This window comes from Gossypium arboreum, chromosome 12, assembly GCF_025698485.1.
Source record: "Gossypium arboreum isolate Shixiya-1 chromosome 12, ASM2569848v2, whole genome shotgun sequence".
Lineage (NCBI taxonomy): Eukaryota > Viridiplantae > Streptophyta > Magnoliopsida > Malvales > Malvaceae > Gossypium > Gossypium arboreum.
In genome coordinates, this window is record NC_069081.1 from 18533466 (window position 1) to 18540220 (window position 6755).

The following is a 6755-nucleotide window of genomic DNA, read 5'->3' on the forward strand; positions in this document are numbered from 1 at the left end:
GTTCAGAGATTAGTTTGGATAGCTGACCTATCTGAGTTTCGAGTCCTTGGATCGATGCTTGTTGATTCTTAAGTGCTGTCTCGGTATTTTGGAAACGGGTTTCTGACACTGAGATGAATTTAGAAAGCATCTCTTCAAGGTTTGGTTGCTTCTCTTGTTGATAAGGTGGCTGTTGAAAACCCTGAGGATTTTGTGGCTTTGGATTTCCTTGACCTCCCCAGGAAAAATTTGGGTGGTTCCTCCAACCTGCATTATAAATATTACTGTATGGGTTATTTTGAGATCTAAAGTTATTATTACCCATATAGTTGACTTGTTCCTCTTCGGTTGGGGGATTGAAGGATTGATATTCTGTATGCACACCTCCTCCGCTTAAGTCACACCTCATTACTAGATGTACCTGCGTAGAAACAAGAAAACTATCAATCTTTTTATTGAGAAGTTCTACCTGATTTGAGAGCATGGTGACTGAATCGATGTTATAGATGCTAGCTATTTTCGTTGGTTTTGTCCTCATAACTTACCACTGATAGTTATTCAGTGACATCTCCTTTATGAATTCATAGGCATCTTTCGGTGTTTTATTGTTCATGGTTCCGCCAGCAGCTGCGGCAATCATTTGTCTTGTCGAGGGATTCACACCATTGTAGAACGTTTGAACTTGCAGCCAAAGCGGTAATCTATGGTGAGAGCACCTTCTCAGCAAGTCCTTGTATCTCTCCCATGCATCGTAAAGTCTTTCTAAATCCATCTGTACAAAAGAAGAGATATCACTACGCAATTTAGCCGTTTTAGCTGGCGGAAAATATTTTAGTAAAAATTTCTCGGTCATTTGTTCCCAAGTAATGATAGACCCTCGTGGTAACGAGTTCAACCACTGTTTAGCTTTGTTTCTCAGTGAAAAGGGAAATAACCGAAGACGAATGGCATCATCAGAAATGCTATTGATTTTGAATGTATCGTAAAATTCAAGAAAATTTTCCAAGTGTGTGTTGGGATCCTCATCTTGCAAACCATCAAACTGAGCAAACTGCTGTATCATCTTAATTGTGTTAGGTTTTAGTTCGAAATTATTCGCAGCAATAGCAGGTCTAACTATACTAGACTCAGCTCCTGTTAAAGAGGGTTTAGCATAGTCATACATAGTATGTGGAGCAAGATTTTGATTAGCTGCAATTGCAGGACGCAGCTGATCGCCTGGATTTTTGGCCATCTCTTCGGTTGGGGTTTGAGTATCGTCTTCTCGCTCGTTCTCTGTGTAACGTAAACTACGCCTTATTTCTCTTTGATTTTTGTGAATTGTGCGATCGATTTCTTCGTCAAAGAGCAATGGTCCTGATGGGTTTCTTCTAGTCAAAACTATAAAAACCTGCCAAGAGAGAAAAAAAATAAATTAATAAATAATAAAATAAAATAAAATTGCAAGAAAAATAAATGGGGCTAAAGTAATAAAAATTTAGTGTTCCTAATATTTTAGTTCCTCGGCAATGGTGCCAAAAACTTGATCGCATGATTCATAACAAGTAATAAATATTTATAATGAAGATCAAACCTAAACTAACTATTATCACGAAGAAAAGGCAAGCGCACCTATCGAACAATAGTATAGTAATGGCAAGACTGGGATATCGTACCCAAGGAAACCAAAAGTACTAGTAATAACTATCTTTTTATTATCTAGCCTAAGAATAAAAGGGTTTGTTTTAATTAACTAGTTATTTAAACTAATTAACTAACTTAATTAAAGTAAAGAGAAAATTTGGAAAAAGACTTGAAGAAAAGCAATTGATAAAGACGACACCCAAGGAGGAATCCACCTAGATTTCACTTGTTATCTGACTTTGAATTGGACAATTTATTCATTTGACTTGATCCGTGAGACTCCCTAACCTATGTTATTATCCCTTTCGAGACTAATAACGTCTAACCCTCAGTTGAATTAATCGAAATTTCTTTCTTAATTAAAACCCCTAGGGAAGCAGTAAATCACTCTATGGACTCCCATATTAGGTTTAACCCTAATCCAGCAAAATCTCGTGACCCTATTTTTAGGCGTTCGATCAACTCCGCTTAATTATGCCAAATCTACTCTTAGGCAGGGTCTATTCCTCCTTTGCATAAGCACATCAAATCAAGAATTAATACCTGGAATATTAACTCAAGCATTAAGAACACATAATTAAGAACAAATCAAGTATTTATCATACAGTTCAGATAATAATAACAAAATCCATCATAAGTTTTATCCCCCTTAGGTATCTAAGGGGTTTAGTTCATAATAAAATAAGAGTACATCTCAAAAGTATGAAAAAAACAAAACATAAAGAAAACTCTAAAACCCCTGAAGGAATTCTGATAGAGATCTTCAGTCTTGGAGTAGCTCCGGCTTTTGAGATGGATCGTCTGGCTTTCTTCAAGTAATTTTCGGCGTGTGGTACTGTATTCCAGAAATGTTTCGGAAAGAGCGGTGCCCTTCAAGGTCACACTTAGGGTGTTTATATAGGCTTTGGATTGGATTTCTTCCTCCCTAAGTACCCTTTAAAACAAGCTCGTTAAATGTCGAAAAGATATTAATTTGCCACAATGAATTGTGTCAAATCACACAACAGGCCTCAAAACACACCTATTGACCAAACCATACCATAAAAACAAGTGTTTCACAGCCTTATCTTCCTCCTCAAATATGTTGTACTTTAAAGACCTAATCCTAGTTCTTTTTCCATATATTAAAGTTGCTAAAAAACAACTGATAAACATGATTTCCACAAAACACGTTCATTTTACAAGAAATCTTCATTTTCCAAATCTATCTCCAAATGATGTTCTTAGAAAACATGAGAAGTTGAGGGCCTCTGCATCGTATTCTTATCCAAAGGCTTTCTAAATTTTCAATCACCAGACCTAACTGTACGTGAACTAGTGTTATGCTCAAGCCAAATTAACATGACTTGTTCATCAGTATCCCTTACTAGAATACTCAAAAAAGCTTATTTCCATATAGATAACCAGTTCCCAATGGCCGAAAAATCCCAAATTTTCCTCCCTCTTTATAATTTGATCCACTCTTATAAGCAAAGTCCGAATCCACCAACCTAAGTTGGTTAATCTTATTAACATCCGCATCCTAATCCATTAATCTTCCCATATTAGCATCCTCTACTAGAATACTAATAAAATGCTTATTTCCATCACAGATAATCAGTGCCCAATGGTAAACAAATCCCAAAATTTCCTCTCTGTTTATAATTTCATCCACTCTTATATGCACAGTCGGAATCCACCAACCTAAAATGGTTAATCTTATTAACATACACATCATAATCCATTAATCTTCCCATATTAGCACACTCTTCCCATTCATCACTCGCCTCCTTATTAACCCCTTCAGCATATTCAAACCATCCACCAATCTACTTCATGACCATGAGGCTTTATACCCTTTACCTGTTGTCATCACATTCCCATGAGGAAAGTAAAACTTTCATAATACTTTGACCCATAAAAGCATTATGCTTTTACAATATCCTTCATGCCTGCTTTGCTAACAAAGCAAGATTAAATGTCTCTAGATCCCTAAACCATATTCTACCATCTTCCTTTCTTCTGTCAATAAGCTCCATACCTTTCAATGAATCCTTCTTGTAACACCCCTTACTCGTATCCAGAGTCGGGACAGGATTCGAGGCGTTACCAGACTTTAACACAAGTACACATACAAAATTAGGCCATAAAATTTTCGTTCAAATCAATTTCATTCATACATATGCAAAGTGTCCCTTACATAGGCCTACGATGCCCCAAAATACATCGAAGGTAGTTTGGGACTAAACCAATAACTTAGAAAACTTTAGGATAACTTAGAAAATTTTCTACTTTGAGGAGTCACATTCCCGTGCGGGTAGGCTGTGTAGTTACACACGCTCGTGTGGCTTGAGACACATCCGTGTCCTCAGCCCATGTAACCCTCTAACTATGGCGTCAACAACCAAATAAGGTCACAAGGCCAAGTCAAACGCTCGTGTGCTTAGGCCGTGTGGTGAATTAAATTCCAAAAATTAAGTGTAGACTTCACACGGCTTGGGCACACGCCCATGTTCTAAGGTCGTGTCTTTTACACAGTTGAGACACACGGCCGTGTCTATGCCCGTGTGTTTACTACTAGGCATTCTGTTTTGCGTAATTAGGGTGCAGGGGACACACGGTTAGATCACACGCCCATGGGGCGGACTGTGTGTCACACATGGCCTAGACACAAGCCCGTGTGTCTAACCGTGTGGACAATATCTAGGCAATTTCCAAGCCATTTGGCACCCTTAAACACTCGCATACTTACACTCCCTTCATGGCAGGCAACATGGCACATTTCATTACTCAAGCATTCACATTCATGGTTAAATTATGACTTAGTAATGTTAACATATCACCTATTCAAACTATCATGCTATCATATGGCATTCCACACAAATTTCATATTTGTCTATCATCTTTACAAACCTACTTCAAGTTACACATTTGCACCACATTTATTGTCTTACACATTAATCATATTTCATACACCAAACATACATGTCATCCATCACACTCATTAACCATAAGGAACCATATCCATATTAAAGTATAAGCACATTTGCATGCATGCAACAATATTTAGGGTTACAACCAAAATAATCAATATGAGCCACCTCTCATGGCCATATACAAAATAGTCATAATACTTTCATGAGCCAACTCATTTGGCTAATCAATATGACACATAACAAAAAACCCAAGTCCCTATACATGCCATACTCAAAATAATAAGACTAGCTATACCAAAATATTCAATTGATTGTGTGATTGAGTCTCCAATGCCTTCTGATCCCCAAGCTAGCTTGGCGACACTATAAGAAAAAGAAAGGAAGGGGGTAAGCATTAAAGCTTAGTAAGTTCACATGCAAATAAAATACAACTTAAATAAGTATTAATCATATAGTTAACATAATGAGAATAATCTTGCATTTTACCAAATCTCTTAAACTCATTCTTCATATATATATTCTTACCACAAGTTTATCATATCTCATGTCATTCTTATGAGTTCAATGTACATACTTGTGCCACTTGCACATAATAACTTACTTTCTCGTCTTTGATTTATTCATCAAGATTACTCATTGAAATTCCTTTAGAAATACCCGTTGAACACTTGAAATACTATCGGATACAACGGAATCTCGCACCTAAGTGCCTCGTATGTAGCCAATGCTACCTCATATCACATATCACATGTTGCTCGCTTTTGAGCTACTCATGGGTCTGCTTACATAGTCTATCGGGTATCTGTAATGCATGCCAGACTACACAGCCACCAGTAGAATATAATAGATTAATACCTGGATGCCAAAACATGTGCCATATACATCATGAACTCAGACCACAACTCAATGAGTTCAGATGTCACATATATCATGAAATCAAACCATAACTCAATAAGTTCAGATCACATAGTTCCTAGTGACATGTCACTTGTATCCTAAACTATTCCTAAGGTTCAAATAGGATTTTTCAATATCACATTTCTGTCGAACTTGCTCGTAACTTCGAGTTCAATACTCATAGCACCAGTCACATATCCATGGAATTGTCAAGCATAATTCATAATACAATTTAGGCAATAAACACATGATACAACATCACATTAAATATGTATGTACTTACCATACATGCAATATTAAAGCATTTAAAGTATGGTACATGTCGCATTGTTTGCAAATGAACTTACCTCGGTACAAAATGATAGAAACGAGCCTGATCCTCGTAAACTTTGTTTTTTCCCCAATCAAGACTTGAATCATGTTTTTTTTTTTTATCTATAACGCCAAATTCAACTTGTTCAATACATACATTGCTCATATCGACCCATAACACATACTTTGGTAAAATTACCTTTTTACCCCTAACTTTTCACTTATTTACACTTTAGTCCCTAGGCTCGTAAAATGAAATGCATGCAATTTCTTGGTTACTCAAGCCTAGCCGATTCATATTCTAACTTATATCAGCCCACATGTTCCTTTATTTCACATTTCTACTACTCATTTTTACACCTTTTACAAACAAGTCCTTTTTAGGTGTTTTCACTAAAAATCACTAAGCAAAAGATGTTTATCACACATCAAACATTCATATTCCTCCATTAAACATCAAAATACAACCATGTCACACATGGGTCAAATTTCATACATGAACCCTAGCCCAAAATAATGGTAGAAATAGCTAGATCGGTTGATGACAACTTCAAAAATGTAAAGAACATTAAAAACGGGACTTGGGAGCACTTACAATCAAGCTTGAAAATGTTAAAAACCCTAGATATGGAGACTCCCCCAAATTTTGGCACCCTTGGAGAAGATGGACATCATTTTTGCTTGATTTTTCCCTTTTTATTCTTTTATTTACCAAATGACAAAAATACCCTTAAGGCCTTTCTTTCAAAATTTTCCTATTCATGCCCATTTTTGTCCAAAATTTTAGAACTTGGTCAAATTGTTATTTAAGGACCTCTAATTAATAATCCAATGCAATTTCATGCTTGAAGCTTCTAGAACACAAGTTTTACAACTTATTCAATTTAGTCCCTAAAGTCAAATTGGACACTTTAAGCATAGAATTTCTTCATGAAAATTTCACACTAACATGCAATCATATCATTAATCATCAAATAATCATAAAATAATTATTTTTATATCGAATTTATGGTCTCGAAACCACTGTTC

At 36.1% G+C, this 6755-nt stretch overlaps 1 non-coding gene across 1 annotated transcript; it reads left to right on the plus strand.

Annotated features, from left to right (window-relative positions):
* Window positions 1–677: 677 nt before the first annotated feature.
* LOC128286143 (small nucleolar RNA R71) lies at window positions 678–784 on the plus strand. Its single transcript, XR_008276688.1, has one exon. It is a non-coding gene; the product is annotated as a small nucleolar RNA R71 (small nucleolar RNA).
* Window positions 785–6755: the final 5971 nt, after the last annotated feature.